General features: G+C 42.7%; 1 protein-coding gene across 2 annotated transcripts in view; it reads right to left on the reverse strand.

The window, feature by feature from the left end:
- Nucleotides 1-27,564, reverse strand: part of LRRTM4 (leucine rich repeat transmembrane neuronal 4) — a 1,979,041-nt gene that overhangs the window by 210,446 nt on the left and 1,741,031 nt on the right. The window lies entirely within an intron of this gene.

Consider the following 27,564-nt stretch of genomic DNA (forward strand, 5'->3'; position numbering starts at 1 on the left):
AACAAAGATCCAACAGAATTGGGTTCCTACCGCCCAATCACATTAATAAATTATGACTTTAAAGCTTACTCTAAACTATTAGCTGGCAGACTAGCACCAATCATACACAAAATTATTTCGACCCGACAACATGGATTCATTCCGGGAAGATCCACCACTGATCATGTTCAGAGGGTGATCACACTCTTTGACATAGCGGAAGTAGCAGGACCCTATGGCACTTATACTATTAGACGCAGAGAAGGCCTTTGATAGGGTCTCCTGGCAATATCTATGGACGGCTATGTCAAAGAGTGGAATCAGGGAGCCATTTATAAATGCTATCTGTATGTTATGTGTAAATCCGGAAGCTGTTGTCATGATAAACGGGGAAATGTCAGGGAATATCAATGTGACTAGAGGGACAAGGCAGGGTTGCCCATGTTCCCCCTTATTATTCGCAATATTTATCGACCCTTTTATTCGCAGACTAGAAACCAATATGGCTATATCACCAATCAAAACCCCAAATGGCGACACCAAGAAGTTAGCCTACGCAGAGGACATCGCAATAGTCACAACTGATCCAAGCGAAGCAGTAAAAATAATGGAAGATGAGACTAGCAGTTTTGAGAGATCTCCGGTTATAAACTAAACCAGAATAAAACCTAGATAATCACCAATAATAAAAGCACCTATATGGACGACCGGATAGTGGAAAATGCCATGTACTTGAGAGTAAACATTACCTCTAATCTAGATAAACTGGTAAAAATTAACATGGATCCACTCATGAAGCAAACGGAAAAAAACCTTAGTAGATTGCATAATCTACATCTAACCATAATAGGTAGATGTAACGCTAGTATAATGTTATTTTTCCCAAATTTTTATACTTTTTTAGAACCATCTGCTTAAACATTGCCCCACAGATATTTAAAGACATAGACAATATATTTTCCAGATTCATCTGGGGATATAAAAGATCGCGCGGAGCATATAGATATATTTCTCTCCCAAAAGAGAGAGGCGGCCTTGCCGTGCCTAATCTCAAAGTCTATTGGTGGGCCACGATACTGAAATACACCAATGTATTAGTAGGCCCAAAGGAGAACCATGGACAAGAGAGGGTGGTTCCAACACCGCAAGAACTTATTTTTGGTAATGAAGTGCGAGAACCTCTTTGGCGACTGACATACGATTGTCATTTTAAAAAAGTCCGCTTTAAAACACTAGCTGGCATTTACACCGTATGGAATCAAGTGCGTACACTCCTGGGTATCGGGAGGTTCTCCTACTACACGGCTCTCACCAGAAAGAACAATCTTCCAGAGATTTTCATTGATACATGCATGAAGAGATGGTTAAGAGCGGGGATTACACGATGTGGTAGCTTTTACGCCCCAACAGGCTTTAAATCATTCGAAGAGTTAAAAAGCGAATTTGGCCTAGAACATAGAGATTTCTTTAAATAATTACAAGTTAGAGGTTTTTTAATGAAAAAAGGGGGCGGAAGAGCGAAATTTCAGAGAATTCAGACAATCAAATTAGTCAGCAAAAACAATACAGTAAATATTGGGGAAATGTATAATAATTTAGTTTCCGCATTCCCGGATGATATGGATAAATGCACTCTAAAATGGCAGAATAAGCTAGATACAACAGAGGGGTCAATTCAGAGGGCTTTTAAACTATTCCAGTCATTACTAATGTCGATGAGGTTACAAGCCTAATATTATAAAACATACTTCCAATTGTATTACACACCTAATAAAATCGCTAAGTGGGGCACTGGCAAAGGCACGGAATGCCCACGATGCGCGTTGTAGAAAGCTGACTTAATACATATGTTCGCTACCTGCGACACACTCAGTCTTATCCGACGGGAAATCTCTACCTTTTTATCTGAAATTTTTAACATAATAATAGAAATCTCAACAGGGGAAATAATGTTAGGAGTGAATGCAGACACCCAACCAAAGGGGATGCAAGGGCTCATATTTATTTCTAGGGCTGTTTACAGAATATGTCTGGCTTCGGCTTGGTTGGATCCAAATTTGCCGGCCTTCCAACAGTGACGGGCGCGACTGCTGGCAACATACAGTTTAGAGATAGCTATTTATAGTAGGAGGGGACAGAAAAAGAAAAATAAGGGATTAGAAATCTGGGACCCTCTGGCACAATGGATGCAACTATTACGGTCATAATGGCTATCTGGGAAAGTGTGATTAACGTGATTGAAACATTATGCAACGTGTACAACGCTATTGATATGTCTGACTATATATATATAAAAACATGCCTGGAGGGGAGGGGGGAGAGGGGGTGTGGCTGAGTGGGACGGTCGTAAAAATCAAGAAAATGCCTGAATAAATATTTGTTAAAAAATGTCCTTGGAGCAGAGAAAGCAAAACCAGTAGAAAGACGCCATTTTCCGAATTACCGAGTAACATAAAAGTCGAGAGGATATCACTATATGTGCAAAACACTGCAAGATGCACCTTACTAACAAATACCAGCTAAATTAAGAGATAAGGGGATTTACATAGAGCTAGCTAAGGCACTGCCCAGTGGAAGAAACAGGTTGTCAGAACTCATCAAATACTTTTAGTCTATTTGGGGTTCAACTGAAACTGTTGAAGGTCACCCCAATAGACGAGACACTTTCCACCACTAGATGAGCAAAGATTATATAGAGTCCCCCTAAAAGGGTCAACCTATTGGAAGGTGTAGCATCTAATTACATTAGGAGACTTCGATGGACACCTGGAAACATCAAAAGTGCACCTCACCAGAAGAAGCAGTTGTTTAAAACCACGTGGACTGTCAAAATCTGTGTGGTACTCCTGGAAGCAACAAAGTTACAATGTGCTAGAAGATGAGCCTTCACATATCCCACTAGCTAAATTAATTTTATGGGATCCACCTATAAGTAATAACGGTACAACCGTCTGGAATAAAGAGCTTTAAACACCACCCAATTACCATAAGACGTTATACACCTTAAGCCGAGAAGCCACAACCCTCTTGAGTATACAGTTTCCAAGCAACTTTAGAATCTATTGGATTCTCCAAGAAGCACTGATGACACAACCAACTAGATGAAACCGCTTCTAAAACCATTAAGCAGTTTAACAGCCTATGGGTTCTGATGGGAAATAGGAAACACACAACACATTAAAAGACACAGTTACACAAAAACCATTATCTTAATCAAGTTAATGGGTTTACCCAATATCCGACTAAGGGCTAGATGTAGGTAAATGTTATTTACCGATTCATAAATACCGAATTTTACCGATTCGGTATTTATGAATCGGTAAATATGAAGGGGGGAGATGTAGGTATTTCCAGATGTTGAAATACCGAATCGTTAATATTCCGTATTTACCGATTCGGTAAATACCGAATCGGTATTTCCTATTGATTCCTATGGGCTGTGAAGCCCATAGGAATCAATGGGAAATACCGATTCGGTAATTACCGAATCGGTAAATACCGATTCCAGCAAGGGTGCAGGGGGTGTCACTTTGACACCCTCTGGCACCCCAAAAATAGGCATGTGCGCCATGTGGCACACAGACATGCCCTAAGGGCATGTCTGTCTGTCACATGGCTAGGTGTGCATGCACACGTGTGCATGCACACATGGATTCGGTATTTTAACACCCAATTGGATTGGGTAGTAAAATACCGAATTTGTAGGGCCTTTGGGACACAGAAGAGTCCCACCTACATCTGGGATTTATAGAATCGGTAAAAATACCGATTCGGTATTTTACAGAATCAGTAAATTTACCGAATCGGTAAATTTACCGATTCTGTAAAATTATGCCCCTACATGCCAATTCTTAAATACCGGTCGGTAACGGCCGAAATCGGCCGTTACCGACTGGTATTTTGGCTCCTACATCTGGCCCTAAGTTTCCAAACTGGCAGGATTCCATGAAGTATGAGTTTTTAGGGAATCTAAAAGGTTACGGTAATGGAGTGCTGAGATCCATCTGAAAAACAGTAAGCGGACACACATAGGATACTACTGGAGGGTTATAGAAGGCATAGGGGGAACAATACGATGATATTCTTGAAGGGGTTTTGGGTACTGTTTGATGAGAATCAGGACAAAATCAGCAGGGATTCGGGCCCTAGGTCCCTTCAGACCCTGACATGGTTATCCAGGGAATTCCCCTCTGGAGGTCACCCTGAACCTCCCTCTACTTTGCCCGGATCCTAGTAGATGAGGACTGAAAAGGAACCGAGAATGGGGTGGGGTGGGTAGAGGACACATTATCATGGGAGAGTTGACGATATGAGGTTCTGGAGTCAGAACACCAGTCTAAGATACTTGTCTGCAACAGGGTCTCAGGCACAAGAGAAAAAGGGGAGGTCAGCAGGTCATTCAATAAACACAGACGGGCAGAATCTAGCAACAAAGTTGGATGACAGACTAAAGTCCAAGTGAAAGAAAAAGGCCCGGTTGTACCAAAGTGGACGAACTGAGCTCACATGAAAAGCCTGGGTACAAAGTGAAAGTGTGGATCCAGGGAGGAAACAAATAGGTTGAACATATGGTGCAAAGGATCACGTGACTGTGACACTACGCCTCCGTAATGTACTATATTAAATGCAAATGAATGCTGTGCTGTGTATCTTGCAGTAATTTAAACCCTCAATCAAATATAAGTGGTGTCGATATTTCATGTACAGTACCATGTTCTGCTTGCTTTGGTTTTACAGTAAGGATGAAAACATACGTAGGAGACGAGCTGTCATCAACTTTGTGCAGCCGATTTCCCTGAAAGCAAAGGGGCACAAACGCTCATAAGGCTTTTAATGGCCTTGCATTAAATTTACATTTCAAGTCTAACCGCATATAGAAATAGGCTGTCAAGTACAAAGTGGTTGGCTGTCAGTTTTTCAACGATAAAAAGGATTTCCATTTTCTCCAGAGAAGGTTGAAATGTGGAGAGCTTTCCATAGATGGTTCAGCATGGATCAAATCCAACAACTTACAAGTATGAAAGCATAACCGTGCGCAGCTAAAGGCCAGAGGGAGATACACGCTTCTAGCCTGACTGACTAAAATCTAGAGCAAGCTATTTCAGTCCATGAGAGAGATGCATTCATCTGTGTAATCCAAAATAGCATTTCGAAAGATTAATTTGGCTCAAAAATATTCAGTGAATACCTAAAAATAAATCTAAATAGCCAATCACCTTTCCCCTTGTAATATCTCTACTCTCGATTTTACTCTTCTCATATTCACTCTTTCAATTGGCTTTAGATCGTGTCCGCACCAATCCCAAACGAGTTAAACCCATGCCACGAATCAGGTAACTAAACAAATTCTGCCTGAGATCAAATATCTTATTTATCTCACATAGCCTAACACGTATTACAGGTGTAATAAATGTGCCCATTCATTATATATTGTTTTAGTGCATTGACTGAAGTTTGTGATTTGTTAATTAATCTAATAATGTGTTTTTACCACTTTAAGTTTGCAAACATTAATGGGACAAGCATTTCCGGTGGTCCGATACAGTGCTTAATTTGTAAAAGATTAAGTCCAAGTGCTCAAAATATTTCTTAAGAGGCTGCTGCCGCTTCTTGCAGTTGTCCTCCCAGCTACATTCCTGGCACCACTCAATTGTACCATTGTCATGACACTACTTACATGGGCAATGAGAAATCATTCAAAACCCACAAAACTGCATTAATTCCAGAGGTCCAACTACTATGTAGAAACTCATTCCATGTACACAAAAACTACCGAAGGCACTTAAAATGAACACATAGAACACAACCAAAAGCCTCTAGACAGTCGTAAAGACTCCAAGAGTAACTCAAACAGGAGTAAAGCATCTTCACAATGCTGCCAGACTCATGCAGCTCAGCCACTGTGGTGGGCGCACCGGCAGACACAGTCCTGCACACAGCTGAAAGGAGGAGTGGTGCAGCCAAAGAGCCACGTGCCCCCCCCCTGCCAAGTCTGCCCTGTGCCTGTGCTTTCAAAGCATGCCTTGAGCAGTTCAAGAAGGAGTCAGCCCTGTACTTAATGGGAGGATCAGACACGCAGCATTAGCAGGCTTAGTGATGAATAGATTAGAGAGCACTGCACAATTATTTAGGGGTTGCCCAAGTTTGTGACAACAAGACATGATGAAAGGTACTCCTTCATCATGCCTAAACCAGGGTGGGCCAGTGTGTGGAGGCATGCACACATTCACCCAGCTAGGTATATTTATTTTGAACAGTTCTCGGGTATTTCAAGCTGGAGAGAAAACATGTATAGTCCCAGCCTGTGATTTAAGTTCGGGTGCTGAGCACCAGAAACTACTGGCATAAATGAAGGGCTCATCCTACAGCACATTGATTTCTGGAACTAGTAGTTTGTTTCTAACATTTTCAGCACGCAATGTGATATTGGTTGAAAATGTATGGCAGGTGTCACACATAGCAGATAGCCACTTGGCTGGTTTCAAGTTGGGAGTTCATAATTAATGATGACACACATCTAGCAAGCAAATTTAGCAGGAAGCAACACACAATCTTGTTGGGGTGGTTCATAAGAAATATATAGAACAGATAAACACATTATATGCCATGCCAGATAGTTTACTTTATGAAAGACAATATATGTAGGCAGAAGGACGGGAAATATCAGTTGGTCCAGCCATGCAACATTTTTTAAACAGCGAGATAAACTTGCTGACAGTGCACCAGAGATCTTCACAGTGATCAGAGGCTTTCCTTAAGGTCTCCCACATTAACTCATATTAGTACTCCCCGAGGCCACGTCTTCTTATGGTAAACTCTCTTCATGGCAGCTAACAAAAACTTGCCTGCAAGGAATGCATATATCAGTACTAGCTGCTATGAATATATGTTACCACCACAATGTAATGGATGACCACGCATTTACACCAAGAATGCTGAGAATACATCAAGAATGGCCACTGTTAGAAATTGAGTTTCTGGTGGTAGAGGTAAGCACCCTGTCCAAGCAGAAACCACAATCCTAGTCAGGGTAAGTCAGATTAACACCAACAAAATATGCTCACTTTATTAAGCCTGGCACAGAGTATGCAGGCTTAACTTAAGAGGAAACAGGTTAAGTATTTGTGTAAGACATCAAACATCAACATCGATCATTCATTATGCATTCATGGCAGCACATTGGGCTGTCTACCTAGTCCGTTCCAAACTTGTTCGACAGGTCTCTTTTATCAAATGTATATATTGTAAATATTGTTAATTTATTCCTACTATCACTTCTTCACTCTCTCATGAGCACTATCTTGAGCACTTTTTCACCTTTCACTATGGAGCAACCATTGAAAGTGTGAACTTACTAATATTGCATTATATAAACAGTTTTGAATATCATGTTGATCTTATTAGTGTTTAATGATATCATTATAGTGTGTTTTTGTTTTATTTTGGTTAGTTTGCTGAAATTATCACTGTTCAGTTGGACTAGTCTTTGTATGTACCATAGAGAACAACCAAGCACTATTTTCAGAACGTGGTCAACAGCTCGATAAATCATTAGATTAATGAAACACCCACCTATCACCAAATCCATGGTTACACGTGGCTTCATGACTTACTTGAGATGCAAAATCTTTGGGTGTTTATTGAATCTCACCAGCAAGTCTGTCAAATTTCACAACTTGAAATGTGCATCTTCTTGACTTTGCCATGCTAAAACTCTCTGTTCTCCACCAAAATGTTATGATGTTTTTGGGGCATCTGGTGGACGACCAAACGTCTTCAAAATCCCTTCTGTAAAACCCACAGACCTCCCGTATCTTGGAAATGCCATCAGGAATCGTTGCTTCACATTGCTAACCTCTTGAGAGACTTATTTTGATAGGATTAGAAGCTGCTTTAACCAAATTTTACCCTTGATTTGAGAGAAATTATTTTTTAGTCTGTCGGAATGACCCTTCAAAATATTACCTCATTGATGCATTTGAAGGCTGTTACTGTCCCCGCGTAATGACCGTCACATGTAGACAAATATAACTCTTTCTACAACAATGCTTGAGATTGCAAATCTTAGCATAAAGAATAACACAGGACCGACTAAAGCTAAGACTCAAAGCATGGGGTTGGCTGGGAGCTATGAACTAGTTGCATGGAAAGTTTATGTTGGACTCGCTTGTCAAAGTCAGGGGGTTCCTCTTTCAACGTTGACAGTTGTAACTCTCTCTCTCTCTCTCTCTCTCTCTCTCTCTCTCTCTCTCTCTCTCTCCCTGTGTAAAACTGTCAGCCCTTTCTTTGTTCTCAGTTCTTGGAGGTCGAATAAAAGGGTTCTCTATCCATGTTCCTGTCAATCCTACTTTGTTAAAGAACAGCGCTTTGCATTCTGTTGCTTGTAGTTGTAAATTTACTATGATAAAAAAATAGCCTTTTATGGCTCGGCATTCCGTTTTGCTCCTAGATTAGATATCGGCTCTGGCTTAGGGTATGTCATGGATTTAGTTGCACACACTGCATCCCCAAATGCGATGCAGTGTGTGCAACGAAATTCGTTTTATTTATTTTTATGTTTACTTATCTTTAAAGTCCGTATTACATACATTATTCCCCCCCACCCTGCCCCTCCCCCTCCCCACGTCCCCGCCCGGCCGGTACTCCCACTACCGGCCGCAGCTGGGACTGCACATTCACACTGCAGCCCTACCATAGACACATCCCTCTTGTTTACTTGTACACTTTCTGTAGACCACTTACCCTGCACTAAAAAAGACAATGTTAATCTTGCATTCACACAGTCACATCCCTCACAAATGATGATGCTTATACTGAACTCATACAAACACACTACTCACACATGTACACCACTCACTAGAAAGTAGCTAGGTTTGGACAGATGGTGGTATAAGAGACAAAGGTTGAGTATCTGGTGCATCTGTCCAATAGTGTAAATCAGAGCTCTTCAAGTCAGCTACACTGGAGTGTGAATGTCGACTGAGGTTATCGAATCCCACATTAGCCACACTTGGCGCAGCATTGCAGACTTGTTGCCCTTTGTGAGCAAGATTCTTGGCATTAAAATAAGTCCCACTTGCCTTCTAAAACAATGTGGTAGTTTTCCTTGTAGTGCAAGCATATGCTAAAATAAATAAAGACAATGAAAAACAAAAGACACAATATGACAACAAAGGGCCTAATTACAATGTCGAATACGATGTCTGGTGGAGTTTTGTCCTCCTGACATCGTCTCAGTCAAGGGAGCGACCGGCACCCGGTCACTGGTCCCGACCGACTAATTAGGATGCTACCGAACACTGTTCTATCGCACTCCTTTACTTTACAATGGGAGCATGCATTCCGGCCGGAATGCATGCTCGGTTGTGAAATGTGAGGTGCAGTTCATCCCTGCCCTCCTTGGCGGGCACCTCAAGGTGCCTGCCACAAGTGCAGGGATAAACAGGGGCACTTAGTGCCCCCTCGGCCTCCAACCGGAGGCCGCGCACTAAAGGGGGCCCCTGCAGAAAGGCTATTTCAACCTGACATCGTAATCCCTTGGGCAGAAAGAGCCACCCTTGGGATTACTGACCACTTTCCAACTGGCGGACGGGATCTCTTAGCCTCTTGGAAGTCAATTGGTATGCCTGTTCAGATTCCTTTCTGACCGACTACATCATAAAGGTTCAGTTGGAAAGGAATCCGACCGGCATATTACAATATGCTCGGGCCGTTTACGACCACATCTTAACTAGGCCCTAAATCTGGAGGGCATGCGCTTCAATCAAAACATTAAAAAGTAAAGCTTAGCCCTAGCCTGCCATCCTGGAACAGCAAAAAATTTGCATGCAGAATACCATTTCAAGCTGATGTCATGGTTTTAAAGCTTGAAGCAGTGATGCCTGATTATCTGTATAAGAAAGTTGTGGAAAGCATGCCGGTTGGTGGGCCACTGAAGGGTCTAGCCTGATAATAGACTCTGATTCCGCTCTGGGCCCTCTTGAGCTCTCAAACACACAATGAGATGAGCTGAGCTTTCTTGAGGTGTCTGCCTACGACTTAGACTCTAACCTTATGCATCAAATGAAATACAAAAGAATTAAACTTTGATGTCAATTAGGAGAGAGAGAAATGGATACCAATCTAGTGCCTGAACTACACAACGTTAAACCAGAAAACCTAGAATCAATCTTGGTTTGGCCATTTGATTATATTGTGTGATCCTGGGCAATTATTTTATCATCGCACCTCCTATTCTTTCATTATTTCATGTGAGAAAACCTTGAAACACGCAAGGATGTGTGCTGCACAAAAATAATTTGCGTTTGACTTAATGGAGTATAATTTTGATCCATGTAAAAATAAGAATGTAACCCACATATAAGATTCACATGACAGCTGAGTTGCCGTTTAGTTCACTAATGGTATCATTGTCGGAGTGGGGGCGGGGGCATTAATGTTTCTAACTTCATGTTTAATATCTATCATGTTTAATAAATCCTTCTGTATGCAGTGATATAATCTGATGTACTAAGGTCAAAGAAATACGCTTTTTTGAATTTTGAAGACACTTCATCATATTTGAACACAATATTTGATACTCAATTTCCGAGCAAATGTTCACATGGCTCACCTTTTGCCTGGGCTCTTACAACCAAGATCGGCTCTAGGAGCCAAGACAGACTATTAATTGGGCACTCCCTTTCAATTTGTTGCCTCGCTCCCCTCTACTACTGTACTGTGTATAACAGTTACTTGAGTTCCCCCTCTCTCACTATCTCACTCTGGGACACAACATCTTGTTTCTTGAGATTCTGGACAGTTTCCCTGGGTGTTAAAGGGAAACATATTCCTACTTCTGGTCTTGTGAAGGAAGAATTGTCACCATTAGCAACCCCAAGAAGGCACTTAAAGCTATGATTTAGCATTAAATTAAACAAAAAACGCTCAGATCACCAATTTACCCAGTTCCAGCCCTCTGTCATTAGTAAGTCTATGTTTTTTTCCAAACTGCCATCGCCTGTGCAGTGAGACTCTTGTCTTCAGAAGCAACCCAGCTGCCGGGGCATGACTTCATCTTCGACCTCTGCTGACGACAGGTATTAGGGTCCGATTAAACACACTTTTACAAAAGTAAGTCTGCACACTTCTTGGCCATTCAGTGCATAATGAGTCCTTCACAGGGCCTCCATAGGTGCTTTAGTAGATTCTGCTGCATAGAGTTTGACTTTGGCAGCTAAGGGAATCATACGGAGAAAACTGCAAACTTCCAATTAGGTAAGAGCTCCTTTGGCCCTAGTGGGCAGTGATGCTGAAGCAATTTTCAGACTGGTGGTGCTGCCATCAGTGTTACATCACTGAACTCCTAAGGATTAAAAAAAAATCCAAGTATATTACAAAAACAAGTGTCGCAAATAAACCACACTCATTCAGCAGAAGCTTGTGTTAGGGTGTAGTATGCAGCTGGTTATGCATTTAGGAGCACATTGTCAACTATCTATCATTAAATCATGGTGTGGTAGCCACTGTCATTTACAGACAGCACATTTTCTATTGAAATGACCACTAAGTTTGCACAGATGCACAGTTTTACTGATAATACTTTACAGTGCACAGTAGATGATGCGTGGAAAATAGTTTCAGCTAGTATTTGTCATTTGCGTATCACGAAGAAAGTGTCTTGACTTGTTTAGGCCTTATTAATATCTTTGTTTCCATCAAACCTTAGAATTAAAAGAACACTGTGACTTTGTGCTTTCATGTTTATTCATTTTGAAATGTTTGTACAGTTCATTTATAGGTATTTACAAGTTGTTGTGTGCCATGTAGAAAAAAACTACAGCCTTTCCTTTCACACATTACAAAATGTTTTACAGTAAGTGGAAGAAAAGTAAACACAGTCTTCATGTTAAAAGAAGAAACATCAATTTTTCAGAAACTAGAGTGACCTTGGACGTCTGTCTTTGAAAGCACAGCAAATGTGACAAATATAAAACCAAAATTTAAAGTAATTTGTATTGGTCGTTTAACTCCAGCATGGTTATGTTGGTGCCCTCTCAGGACTCTATGGGCTGTCGTAGGTGGACCCCCTTCCACCTTGAGTGTATTGCACCAGCTGCACCACTGGTAGTCACACCTCTGATATCTAGCAAAGAGATTGCACTCATTTCCTTAGAAGAGTTCTGCAACAACAGAAGCACTTTAGAGCAGTGTTTTTTTGGGGGGGTCTAAACATTTTGCTTCTTTTGGACATGAACAGAAGAGAAGACATCCATTGGAACATGAAAAGGACACAAAGACCTGGAAGATGTTCAGATGGATTACTCAAGATCATTCCCAGATTGCAATGCCTGGAAAATGTTCACCATTCGACCTGGTGAAATAAAAGTCCTCCAAATGTGATGCAGTGCACGCAACGAAATTTGTTTTATTTATTTAAATGTTTACTTACCTGTTAAAATCCGTAATCCATACATTACTACCCCCCACCCTGCCCCTCCCCCTCCCCACGTCACCGCCCTGTAGTTACACCGACTACCGGCCGTGGCTGCTATACGCACACACATCACTGCGTGGCACGGACCGTCGTAAAAGCCCCTCTGATGAAAGAAATCTAGTGGTCATCTCATGCACAATGATCAGTGCTCCTCCCCCTTACCCTAGTGGACAGCACCTGATGCTGACATGTGGCATATCTCCCAGTGCACCCATGCAGAACATTTCTCAGTGCCCTATACACTAAATACTCCCCTGAGATGCATCACTGGTGCTCGTTGCTCTTTGTGCGTGTGCGTTTTTATGTAGTTGGGCTTCATTAAAATGAATAGCGGTGGCTTGTCTTATGATCTATCTGTGCATTTATACCTGTGTGTTGTGTTCCTCTTCATGTATGTTTTATACAAGAGCCAAACCTACTGGCTTAGGGACTTATAATGGGTGCGGGAGAGAGACTATCCCGCTCCTGCACTGCCGAACCTGTGTTTGAAACACCCACCAGATTAGGAGTTTTCTCCTGTCTGGCGGGAGGCTTTGGCATTTTAGGCACCACAATGGGAACATCAAAATCAAAAGCTGCACAGCATGGACTGCTGCAGTCCATATAGTGCAGATCCTGGTGTGACCTGTAGGGCCCCAATTGTTTCCTCATCACGACTCTTTTCATAGCAGTCTCTCCACCATGAAAAGTGTGGTGGTGAGGAAACTCGTGACATGCTTGGAGGGGCCACAGGGGCTCTGACCAGCATATTGTGACCTCAATACCGCGGCACGATACCTGGTAGTTGCGGTGGTCCCACTGAGGCCTGACCACCTGGTCATAATAGGGCAGTCAAAAGACCACCACCACCGCGCCCTCAAGTGTCTGGCAGTTTGTGGACCACCAGACTCGCAATAAGGCCCTAAATAATTACAATTTTCCTCAACCAATCTGGTTACATTTCATAATGCGGTGTCCTACAGCAGATGGCTCTGGAATGTGGAACCGCTAGCCCCAAGGCAGCACAGTGCCACAGAAAACAACGATGAATAGCAAACTTGTGCTATTGTGCTTGGCTTAACCTATGATCCATAATGTTACCACATATGTGAATATAGCAAACAAATAATCTCACACACTTTAAACATGCCTATTTCAAAGTGGAATACTCTGCTCAAACAATTTCCATTGATTTAAGGATGAAAAGAAATGATTACCAAAAAAATAGATTGTACAATAATGCCACACACTTTCTATTGATTTAAGGTTGAAAAGAAATGATTACAAGTAAAATAAAATTGCAATAATGCTGCAAAATTTCAATTTTTATGCTGCAAGAATTGCAAATCTAAGCCACAATATCCTGGGGGAGTCTTATTAATGATCTAGTAGCCCATTTTGAACATTGTAAGAATGATGCACTGAGCTTGGCAAACATTAGGGTTCCACTCCCTATGTCTGCAGGTGACACGTTTTTGCTTTCCAATCACCTATGGGGCTCAAAAAATTATTTGATCAATTGGAATGTATTTGAAAACAGAAAGATTTAGAGATTAATATAGGAAGAACCAAGTATTTAGTTCTCAATCCCTATCATTCTACTAGATCTAATCCTACACTTTAGGGGATCCCAATGGAGCAAGTGAATATGTTTGATTACCTATGGATTACCTTAACACAACAGCTTTAGTGGTACACCCACATGACTCAGCATAAGCTCAAAACGGAACAGCTAACAAGTGGAATAGCTGTTCCGTTCCGCATACAACTCTGTCTCATTTCTCTGGCAATTCAAATCTACAACCACCAGGCCCTAGCAGTAGCCCTTTATGACGCAGAGCTGTAAGGCCATAGGGATGTGACTGCCATAGTAACAGTTGAGAACAGGTTTATGCTCTAATTGACTGGTCTTCCTATTAGCACCCTCCCTGCTCCTCATTAAGCTAGATCTAACACTTAGATCAATCTCTGACAAAATAGGAGTGAGACCTAACTTATAGTGGAGAAGAATTTGGGCCACCCCCGAACTTTGCACTTACCATCAGGGCCTAGAAGAACTACTATGCATTAAAAGGTCATGGAATATATCCTGGAATAGGTATGTAAAAATGACTCTTGCAAAGATTGGAAGTGAGAGAATATGGATTGTCCCAGGAGAGGCCAATGTGATCTCCAAGACATATATTCGGTCTAACTATTGGCAACACAAAAAAGTGAAGTTTATATGAACAGTCTAATTTTGGTACTTTAATTGATGCTTCCCTCTCACTGAAGGCTAAATTTGTTGAAGAACCCTTCCTGCATGATTTTGAACCTGTAGCTGCCTTTGTAATTTTCCTATGGGATATTGCCCCTCCACTCCCTTACTGCAAAATGGGCACGAGTTCCTAGGGCGATCGATTGGCAATGTCCCACTTGCAGAGAGATCAAATCACGTAGGGGCATGTCATATTTTTCTGCCCAGCGATTTGAGATGTAGGAAGAAATGGATAATACCATTGTATCATAAATTCGGTTTTAGGGAGTGTAAAGAGGCAATAAAAAATTTGAAATCAGACACAAGACAATTCAATGTCTGTAGTTTCCCGGTTTCTGACGGTGATACCCTAAGTCAGACAGAAATTGAGTGTCTCTCTAGGAAAATAAGGTAGTGGTGCATAATCAATATTATACTTTGTATCATACTACTGCCACTCATTCCAACAGCTTATTGAGCGATTATATCTTATTACGATTCCTATAGGTTAATGTGTATGGATGTGATGTCTTATTTGTGTTTTTATGTCTATTGAGCCTAACTAAAGATTGGAGATTAAACTTTAAGCAATGGAGATATGTGCATGTTTCTATACCTGGGCTAGACCATGTGCACACAATGCAGCACATTAGGCAATGCTTACAAAAGGGCATTACAGGAAGATACTTGATGCACAAACAACAGGAAAGAGGATGGTATTGCCGGATATTGCCCAGCTTGATGGGTAAAGCATTCCAGACGGATACAAGATCACCCGGAGGGACCGCATCAACCAGACCGGAGGAGGCATCGCCATCGTACACAAGAACACCATCCGCATCACGACCGACTCCAACGACACCTTCTCCGCCGCAGAGCACCTCCACTTCCAGATACACGCCGACCCAAAGACGACGCTCAGAGGCACCCTTGTCTACAGACCCCCGGGACCGCGCACACAATTCAGCGACGACATCACGGACTTCATCAGCCCGCACGCCCTCCCCTCCGCTGACAACATCCTCCTAGGGGACCTCAACTTCCACCTGGAGAACAACAAGGACCGCAACACCGCCGCCCTGCTGGACAACCTCGCCAACCTCAGACTCAAGCAACTGGTAAACCCCCCCACCCACTACGCCGGCCACACGCTTGATCCCGTCTTCTGTTCCAGCAAGCACATCACCTTCAGCCACGCCACCGGACTCCACTGGACCGACCACAGCTGCGTCCACTTCAGCTTCAGAAGAACCACGACCCACCACCACCCGCAACAGGTTCCTCACAGGTGTTGGAGCAAGATCACCGCCGAGCAGCTCATCACCTCCCTCAGCCAGAACCCACCCGCCAGCACAATGGACCCCAACGAAGCAGCCCGCAACTTCACGCAGTGGCTGACCGCCTGCGCCGACGACCTCGTGCCACTAAAGAAACCTCCCAGCAGACCCAGAAGCAAGAAGGCCTCCTGGTTCACCGACGAACTCAAGGACTCCAAGAAGAACTGCCGCACCCTCGAGAAAGCATGGCTCCGCGACCAGACCACAGACAACATGACCGCCCTCAAACACGCCACCCGCAAGCACCACCAGCTTATCCGCACCACCAAGAAGAAATCTCTGAAGGAACGACTGGACAACAACTCCCACGACAGCAAGGAACTCTTCAACATCGTCAAGGAGTTCTCCAACCCCAGCACCGGCAACAATGACATCACTCCTTCACAAGATCTCTGCGACTCTCTCGCCTCGTTCTTCCACCGCAAGATCGCCGACATCCACAACAGCTTCGACACACCATCCATGCACCCTAGCGTCGAACCAACACCCCCCCACCGCCACCCTCCTCACCTGGACCACGGTGACCACCGAAGAGCCCGCACGATGAGCACCATCCACTCTGGATCTCCAACCGACCCCTGCCCCCACCACGTCTTCAACAAGGCCGACTCCATCATCGCACCCCAACTCCGGGACGTCGTCAACACCTCCTTCAACACCGCCACCTACCCGGAGAGCTGGAAGCATGCCGAGCTCAGCGCCCTACTGAAGAAACCAACAGCGGACCCCACCGACCTCAAGAACTTCCGCCCCATCTCGCTCCTCCCTTTTCCTGCCAAAGTCATCGAGAAGACAGTCAACAGAAAGCTTGCCGCCTTCCTCGAGACGAACGGATCCCTCGACCCCTCGCAGTCCGGTTTCAGAGCCAACCACAGCACCAAGACCGCCCTCATCGCAGCCACCGACGACATCCGAGCCCTGCTCGACAATGGGGAAACAGCGGCACTCATCCTCCTGGACCTCTCTGCAGTGTTCGACACTGTCTGCCACCGCACCCTAGTTCAACGCCTAAGCAATATCGGTATCCAAGAGAAGGCACTGGAGTGGATCACCTCGTTCCTCGCCGGAAGAACACAGAGAGTCCGGCTCCCCCCGTTTCGATCCGAGGCCACCGAAGTCATCTGCGGCGTCCCGCAAGGATCATCACTCAGCCCCACCCTCTTCAACGTCTACATGAGACCTCTTGCAGCCGTCGCACGCCAGCACAACCTCAACATCATCTCCTACGCCAACGACACACAGCTGATCCTCTCCCTCACCAGAGACCCCGCCACCGCCAGAACTAGCCTACACGAAGGGATGAAAGACGTCGCCGAATGGATGAAGAATAGCCGCCTGAAACTGAACTCAGACAAGACGGAAGTCCTCATCCTGGGACCATCGCCCTCCGCCTGGGACGACTCCTGGTGGCCCCCCGCCCTGGGCACCACTCCCAAGCCAACAGACCACGCACGCAACCTGGGCTTCATCCTGGACTCCTCCCTCTCGATGACCAGACAAGTCAACGCTGTCTCCTCATCGTGCTTTAACACCCTACGCATGCTCAGCAAGATCTTCCGCTGGATCCCGACCGAAACCAGGAAGACGGTCACCCAGGCACTCGTCACCAGCCGACTGGACTACGGAAACACCCTCTATGCCGGAACCACAGCCAAGCTACAGAAAAGACTCCAATGCATCCAGAACGCCTCCACCCAACTCATCCTGGACATCCCCCGACGCAGCCACATCTCCGGCCACCTGAGGGACCTGCACTGGCTCCCCGTCAGCAAGAGGATCACGTTCAGGCTCCTCACCCACGCACACAAGTCTCTCCACGACCTGGGTCCCAAGTACCTCAATGACTGCCTGACCTTCTACACGCCCACCCGTCAGCTACGTTCTACTAGCCTCGCCCTCGCCGCCGTACCACGCATCCGAAGAGCCAACGCCGGAGGCAGATCCTTCTCCTACCTGGCGGCCAAGACATGGACCTCCCTCCCCATCCACCTTCGGCTGACCCAGGACCATCTCGCCTTCAGGAGACAACTCAAGACCTGGCTGTTCGAGCAATAGCAGACCCCTTCCCCCAAGCGCCTTGAGACCCTTCCGGGTGAGTAGTGCGCTATACAAATGGTATGATTGATTGATTGATTGATTAGCATATGGTACATGGACATTTGTGGTGGGCAGTTGACGACTCCGTGTTGAACAGGTAGAATAGAGTCATTTTATGGCAGAGATTCTGATGGCACTGGCATCATTTAGAGGTCTACACAGCTTGCAACAGCGGTCCTTATGCCAAGTAATTGAGTTTGAGTACTTTTGTGAACACTTTAACTGAACTACTTAGAAATGCATTTTTACTCCTGTGGCAAACTATTATCTGTTTCCATGAGGTTTTAAATTTATATATTAGTTTATTAGTTAGATTTTTTCTTTGAATATTTAAAACAATTGAAAAATAATAATAAATAGTTCAAACATTCACCTATAAGCATTAAAAAAATAACTAAATAGCATCCATTGCATGAACAGTAGAATACAAGGTAAAATCAATAAACAACAAAAACATATTACTCTGATAAATAGTGCAATAAACACTAATTACATTTACAACTAAACACCTCATGATTGAAAATCAAAGCAAGAGTTTTGTTATTGCAATAGGTCAGGGCTATGCCCATAAATTTAAAAGATGGTGTACCAAAGCCCGGAACTTCCGTTCATCCGAAGAAGGCCAATAACAAAATCACAGCCTGACAAATTTGTGCTCCTGATAAAATGGAATGGAAATCTTAAATAATCCTAATTAAAAAACAAATATTTGATGGTCACACAGATGCTCTTTCGACCCGCACCCTTCTCTTTGTTTATTTTGCAAAATGTGTTACTCATATCTGATCTACCTCATTTGTTTGCACATTATGTACACGTATATTAGTTTCGACCTCTCTATATTTTGTTGTATAATTTTTCAGCACTGCCTGTAAAGCGCTCTGATATCCGAAAGGGTCTAGTTCGCGTTCTATAAAACTTTCAAAATAAATAAAGGTCCGACAGAATAAGTCTGTCAGAGGAAGGACAGTGCAGTCACTATTGTTTCTTGTCTGTCACTGCCAGGAAAATCCTGGAAATAATCAACAATGACCCTCACACCCTGGTGATCATTAGTTTTTTGTTTTTCACAAACTAGCACCAACTTTGGGAGTTCGATTTTGAAAGACAAATAACTTTTGAAACTTTTAATGGCTTGCTGTCATTGCTGACAGTCATCCCTCAAACCTTTCTGCATTAACAGGAACCGCCAGGGCGTGGAGGTCTCCAAACATCTCTAAATTTGTTATTCTGTTGCCTTAACGGACATTAATCCGTCCGCCAATCTCCAAATCAGATCCTAGATATTTTAGCTGCAATAATAGCAACTCGACTTTCTAAAGTTTGTCGAGCTGAAGATCACTGATTTAAGTTGCTAAATGATGCTTCCAATGATTATCAGGTTTTTTTAATTTATTGCCATGGTAGGGATTTTAACACAACTGAAGGACGGTTTTGAGTTTAAGGCGGATTAGAACATTGGAATGTTGGGAGCTGTTTTGCAGACAATGGAGTGCTCCCTGCTTCTATGGGCCGGTAAAGGCCCGCAGAGCAACATTCCAAAGTTCTACAAAGGCTTCTCGAAGTTCGAGGGGATTTATATCCCCTCGAGCTTCGAGAACCCTTTGTTTAATTTGTTAGAACATTCTGCCCTCTAGTGGCAGAATGTTCTAATAGCCTAATAGCCCTTCGTAGGAGGGCTATACCGGCTATTAAAGTCCTGCTGTTTCGTTCAAGTCCCTCGCCTTCGGCTCGGGCCTTTAATGATTCAGCGGGCCTTTAATAGCCAGTATAGCCCGCTACGGCAGGCTATATGGCTATAATATCGCAAACAAATGCTTCTGGAATTCTTCGTTGCTTTTACAGGTTAAATTCTACCCTAATTCGAACCTGTGCTCTGCTGTCAGAGAGCTAAAACAAAGATCTTTGTTTGTCATTTGAGAATACAAATAAAGTCTGTCGGTTTACAAACTTTAATAAAGGCATCAATTTTCCAAACACGATTTTCTAATTGGCCCGAGAGATGAGCTAGTCGGTTTCTTGCTCAATCACAGACAAGTTGTGTTTAATGCTAAAAAAAATAAGATTTTAATAAGGCACAATGTTTATCTCCCCCTCTTTGACACAGGCAACCCCAAATATATTTTTATAGTACCTTATTCTCCAGATAACAATTCGCCATGCGCATTGAATAGTTTTTCACTTACTGTTTTTACATTGACTTCTTGTGATATGTGATTTTCTTTTGTGATCTCATCAAATTAGATTTTCATGCAATATTACTTCCTGTTATCTTGAAGTCACGTGATATCACTGCCTTGGCCAATTTCATTTTGGCCGAAATCCCCTATTGCAACCGGTATATGCTGCTCGAAACATAGCATAGGCTTCTGGGCTGCTGCCACAAAGATTACGGGTCTTCGACATTGGCTAAAAATACACAGCATTATGCAGAAAGATAGAAACTGGGCACTGAAAGTGGATAGCATATAATACCACAGCTGTTACAGTCTGCTGAAGTCATTAAAACGTATCCCACCACTGATCAATTAGTGAATCAGGTTGTTAGGTAGTTTGTTTAGAGTGATGTAGAAGCATTAGTTGAAAATTAATTACCCCACCAACTCTGGGTGCGTGCATGTTCTTCGTGAGACAGAGGGTAAACGGGGCAGAGTAGCTAGCCTTTTATCCATGGAAGGTCTCAGAAATTGTCCGCCTTCATTGGAAGTGTGCTTACATTTGATGGTCTGCTGTAAATTTGTGGCCGGTGTAGGCTTTCCCGCAAACTGATTGTCGGAGCCGGATCAATAACCAATCCGCAGAGCTGAGGATTTATGCAGCGCTGGGGGACAGGCTGCAGGAGTCTCATGTGTGCACTAAAATAGACCTACAGAGTGACACAGCAGTAATTTATAACTATCACCTACCCATAGCTCCCAGGCGACCCTCTGTTATGTTTCGACACATTGGGTCATGTTGGGTCATGGCACCTCTCTCTCTTTCTCTCTCTCTTTCTTTTTCCTATTCTCTCTTTCTCACTCTCTCTGTCAAACAAATGATCAAGCGGCTGAATGATGCTGCTACTAGTACACTTCCCAAATACAGATATTGATACTGGCCTTTGACTGCGGAGGCAACTGGAAACTCATCAAAGTAGCCAGAGTAGCAAAGCTGCAATCTGCTTTCTTGTTCAGATACACTGGTACAATGTGAGAGCCTCCTGGTGTCCTCACGGTGTCATTTGGAGCATTATAAGATGCTTCAACTGACCATAACACTCAAATGCTACAATTGCGGTGCCTCGTATAGTCACAGAGTCCTCTTTCTAAACGGGTGTCAGTGAATTTATTCCTGCTTGCTGACACACAAAGATTGTTTCATGCTGGTGTTCATACCAGGATCATTAGGGCAGTAGCCTAAAGTATTTTTCCTAAAAAAACCAAAATATACAGCTCTTGAAAATTCTAGCATAAGTTATGCTTGATTTTGTTTTTTTTAAATATAGTTTACACTACATTTTCAATTCAAACCTGATGATTTTTATTTTGTCATTCGTTAGTTGTAGAGTTTCTTCAAATAGCGAGGAGAATGAAGGTCAGGGAGCGAATGAAAGTGGGAAATCCAAATTCCAAGTCATTGATGATACAGCACTAACGGGTCTTCAACAGTTTACAACATGTTCTCTAGTCTTGTCGGCAGATGAAAGGGTAAAGCAATTCAGAGTGCGATGCCTTAAAAGGATAGTAAACGTCCCCCAAAGCTATTTTATTCTGAGGGGATTTTATTTTGTATTTTTTATTTATGCATTTTTATATAGCGCGGACTTTACCCGAAGGTGTCAGAGCGCTTTACAATAGAAACAGAACTGATACATGAGAAAATTCCATGTGAACAAAATACAAACAGTAAACTGATTCAGAGAAGCTGACCATAGACATCTGATCGGATTGCAGGGTAGCATAGACTTTTATTAGGTGAACCGTTGCAGTGCTATGTAGGTTTTTGGAAATTGACTTTTAGGAAATTGACTTGTTGACTGGCAACCTGTCAGAAGATATCAGTGCAGGGAAGATGTGACCAGCTGAACAGAACAAGCTATGGCCCCTATTCTGCCTGAGTAAATGTTAGGTGAAGTAATACTGCTCGGGGAAATGCAGTTATCTTGAGCTTCAACATTTTCCCTGGTGTGGGACCACCTCTGATTCCGAGTTCCGTACATTGGAAAGGTAAATGATGCAGTAATGCCGCATTCCCTTTTGCCTGTTCCATTCTGCGAAACACCGACTATTGTAGCAGCGACTATTGTAGTTTTCCTTGCACATATTTTGCCAGATTTTACCTGGTGAAATGTGTAGATTAAAAAAAAATGCTGAGTATGAGCAATAACTTTGCAGAAGTTATAGACCTGGTTCTGGACCAGTCCCACCGCTGAAGGAGATTACTGGGACGATTGGAATGACGGCCTGTGTAGTTTAGGCTGCTGTAATTGGAGCAAGGTTTTCAATGTGTCCTTTTAATGTTCATTTTCAATTTAATAAACTGTTTGTTTCAAGCATTCGTTTGAGAAAACAATACGAGTAAAACCATGCATGCTGATCGCTAGATATCTTGAACAAATACCAAGTTTCACCTCTTCCTACGGATGAGATATGCAGTGTGCTGCTACGTTCTAGTCATTAGCAGAGGAAACTCCCAGGTAGTCAAGTCAAGTCAAAAGATCTTTATTCGGAATAAAAAAACATCCATAAAAGTACAAACAAAAAACACATATCAACATTCAATTCAATAATGACAATTGGAGAATAATGCAGGATAAAACGAGCACAATCGAATCTAAATCGAATCATAATCTATTACAATAATGATAGTTTCACAACTATACCAAATTTGTCCTTCCCCAATAATCGAAGTAAAAGAAGTTTGTTAAAAAACACAATTTTAAAAACCTTTCTTAAAAAGACAAACATCACATTATTATAATATTATCTGATTACACATAAATACTAAAGGTTAAAATAGTAAGTGTAAAAAAAATTCCTTTATCATAAAAGTACAGAATAAAAAGTGCAGTGTGCTATGGTTAAACATCAATAATAAGGGTGGCTCTCGATCTAACGGCAGCTTTGAGAAAACAACTCATCCTAAAAATAACTTCGTCTGATCCCAATACCAAAAAGGACCGAAGTGCCGATTTAAAATTAGTCAGTTCATTTTTCTTGCAATAGGGCATTAAATAATGTACAGTAAATTTTTTATAAAAACCACAGAAGAACAGGAAATGCATGAGACTTTGTTTCATGCAAGGGTTACAGGGGCAATTTAAAGTTTCAAGATGTTTATTATATCCCAGAGGGAAGTTCAGTAAATTAACTATACTCCCCTCTCGGAAACGAAACAATAAACCCCTTACCCATCTACCAAGATGCAAACGCAAATATCTGTACGGTAGGCCAGGTTTTTTAATGTGTGGTTCAGAACAGGCCATATATTTTACAACCGTGCATTTGATCGGATTCTTTCTGTCCCGCTCTTCACTATATAAATCATACAATGCCCTTAAGGTAATGGTCTTATGGGAGCGATTTATTAGGTGCGGTGATGTGAACAAGGATGCCAAACCCACGCTTGCGAGGCACTCTTTTACTGATTTCAGCCATGGAATATGGTGTCCCCTGTCACATTTTAGACAATCCAAAATAATGTCACGGGTCAATGTAGCAGCCGTATTGTTCCATAACTTTATCCAGAACAATGCTGGTCTTGATCTCACAAAATCCTCTATGTAGGCAATATTTAATTCATTATGACATACATAGGTTGGAGAACAGATGACCCCCCCCAATACCTTACGACAGAATCTATTTTCTTCTGTTTGAATGGAGGAACACTTAGTGTAGCCCCAAACCTCAGCGCCGTAGGTGCCAGTTGGCATGCATTGGGTTTGGTATATCTTCACCAGGGGGGTTATCACATCAGCTTGGGTGGGCTGCCTCAACGAGGTTACACAATTAATGGCCTTGCCCAGCTTATTCCTGGCATAAGAAACATGGGCATGCCACGTACCACTATTTGAGAATAAGAGCCCTAAATAGGGGAAAGTGTTGGTACTTTTTAAAACATTTGACCCTGAAATAATCTGGGGAATTTTGTGACTTTTTGGCCCACAGCTCATAATCAGTGATTTTTTAAAATTGGTTGTTAAGCCTAAATCGGCCATAAAAAGGACAAACCCTGAAATTAAAATACGCAGTGCCTTCGGAGTACGGCCCATCAGGACCGCGTCATCTGCGTAAAGAAGGGTGGGTATTGGGGCTCCGTTAATGTAAGGCACATCACTAGTTAGGGTGCTCAAAGTGCCGCTTAGTTTATTAATATACAAAATAAAAAGGAGAGGGGCCAGCACACACCCTTGTCTCACCCCCCTACCAATGTTAATATCGTTGGAAACTTCACCCATTTGATTCACACGTACACAAGCTTTAAGATCACGGTGTAAAAAAGCTAAAAAATGTACCAGATGGTCATCCAAACCATATTCGAGAAGGGTAAACCAAAGCCGGGAGCGATTAACAAAATCAAAAGCCGAGCTCAGATCCATAAAACCAAAATATAAGGGGGATTTCTTTGCAATGTTATATTTTCCCATGATCAAATTCAGATTCAAGCATTGTTCCACCGTTCCGACGCTACTGCGGAACCCGAACTGGCTAGGATGTAGGATGTTATTCTCATCTGTCCATGTTCTTATCCTTTTAAATAAGATCCGTCCCAAGACTTTTAAGGTGTTATCTATTAAAGAAATTGGGCGGTAACACCCAGGATCCAGCCTATCGCCCTTTTTAAAAATGGGAACAATAATGCTACGTGACCATGTTTCCGGAATCTCTCCTTCAGTTAAATTATTGAAAACATTGCATAGCAAAGGAGCCCAAAACTCTGGTTCACATTTTAATTGGTCTATGGAGAGCCCATCAGATCCGGGTGCTTTGTTCCCGGCGCTTTCTAAAATTGCATCGAAAACCTCAAGCGTGGAAATAGACATTGGGTGTGGAGGGGGTAACATCAAAGGAGTATTGTCTGGTGTTGCGTAAATTTTACCAAAGTGCGCAACCCAGATCGGGCCAGTGATGTTACAGTTAATTTCCGTCAAATTTGAGCCAATAGATCTTATTTCCTTTACCTCCCTCCAAAATCCAGTGGTATCTTTTAGGTCAGCAGATCGTGCCAGGGAATCCCAGTGGGTTTTCAGTAAATCATTTGATCTAGTACGTAAAGCGAGCTTATACTCTGTTCTAAGCAGCCTTACCCTCAGTGTGTCCCTTGGTTCAGCTTTTAGGGCAGCTCTAAGCATCCTATTCGCTTTTGAGCATGGGGCATCGAACCACCTAGGTGTTTCCTCGGCCTTACTAGAGGCTGGTCTAGAAATTTCACCTTTAATTAAGTTGCAGAGTTCAGAAAACGCTTTAACCACATTTATCCCTTGGTCCTCTGTGGTAAGACAATCTTTAATCAAAGATGGATGTTTCTTACATACTTCAGCCAGGATTCCCTTATTGTCTGCACCCTTCCAGATTACCCTCAACTTGTCTGTCGAGATTTCCAGACCCCTTGCGCCTATTTCGCGTTTTGGACACTTACCCCTTGGTAGTGATAAATGGATGGCAATTGGGTAATGGTCGCTGTAAATTTCACACACTACTTCTGCCCTTATTAATGCCTTTGCGATGGCATGGGAAACAAAAACATAATCAATCGTCGTGCCACCCCCGTGACCAATAAAGGTGGGGAATGGGGATGCATGGTTTTCCATACCTGCATGCTCCATGCAATTAACAAGTTCATTAGAAGAGATAAAATCTAACAGTTCTATACCTCTTTTACATGGGGGGTTTCTTGAATGTACATGTGCATTAAAATCTCCCCCTAAACATATGCCATCAAATTTTCCATACACTTGTCCATCCATGATTACATTAATAAAATCAAATAAAGAAATAAAATTAGGATTAGGTTGGGACAGAAAATCATTGTTATAGAAATTGATTAAACACAGTTTTATCCTCTGAGTATACGAAAGTGCCATGAAACTAGGACAATTTGTTTGTAGTTCGTCAATCTTCACTTCAGCAGTAATTTTTATCCAAATGGACAATCCACCACTTGGGCGTCCAACCAGAGGGGCCAAAGCAGTCCTATTATGGCAACTATACCCTTCAAACAATAGGTCCTCAACACACCAAGTTTCTTGGAACATCATTATATCATAACGATTGACACAATCCCTCCATGAAGGAATTCCCATTTTGGACTTCAAACCCGCAATGTTCCAACTAAGAATTGTTAGATTATTGTTTATATTGTTCCTCGAACATGCACCCTGGTTGGTACTTGGGGCAGTTTTAGGTATAACCACGCTTTGTTGAATACTTAGTAAACTAGATGGAGAAATCTCTAATGTTGGCAGGGTCTCCTCTAGGGGTGGTTCCTCTGACTGTGCTGCCTCAGAACACACAAGAAGTGATTTAGTGGTTTCAGTGGGCAGTCAGTCCAAACAGTCCAGATCCTGGAATATTCCAAACCTATTCTGTAACGGAAAAACTAGTGGCGGTTGCATCAACTTGTTGGGAGGACGGTAGAAATATTTTAAGGGAAGTGGGGTCACCACAGTAGAAGGTCCATAACGGCCAGGATTAGTATTCAGCAGATATTTCGCTGTACCCGGATTTCTAAAGTTAATTACAATGCAGTCCCCATTGATGTTTTTATAAAGAGGACCGACCCAGGTTACTCGCCTTGTGGTTATGATTTCTTTAGCTATATCATAACCCACCCCCTTATGCTTTGTTAGCCAATCTATGCACTTATTGTGAAGTTGAACCCATGATTCTCCTTGACCTTCCTTAAGCGGTGGGATTCCAGCCAGAACTAAAACATAAGGACAAGCCTCAGGTGGAAGATGTAGGGCCGGGCCTTGATGTTTGATAGGCCTGTTGTCCTCATGCATATTCTTTTTGTCGTGCTGGTTGTGATTAACAGGACCCTTCTGGGCTAAGGTGGTCTGCTTCGCTACATTACTCTTTCGAATAGAATCAGTTAATGATCCGCTTACATCATTAGCGGGAACAGAGGATTTAGTCGAAGCAGCATATCCATGTATAGGGTTACATGGGGGTAAGGGGGTGTTGGTTTGACAAGCAGACGAGTTGCTGCCAGTGGTGCCCTTATTTTTAGATGCCTTTGGTGTATCTGACTGTATTGGATTAATTACAGCTTGTTGTTCCACTGTCCTTGTATTACCGTGATCACCTGAAATAATGACATGGGTAGTAGTTTCAAGGTCTTTTAGCAATCGTTCTACTCTCATTTTGTCCAAGTTTGCTATACCTTTTCTCTTAGCATCCTCGTTTTTAATTATATTCTCCAATTTGTCAAGTCTTTTAAAAATATTATTACATTGTTTGATCATTTGACCTTCCAAATTT

Source organism: Lissotriton helveticus, chromosome 11 (genome assembly GCF_964261635.1).
Source record: "Lissotriton helveticus chromosome 11, aLisHel1.1, whole genome shotgun sequence".
In the NCBI taxonomy this organism is placed as follows: Eukaryota; Metazoa; Chordata; class Amphibia; order Caudata; family Salamandridae; genus Lissotriton; species Lissotriton helveticus.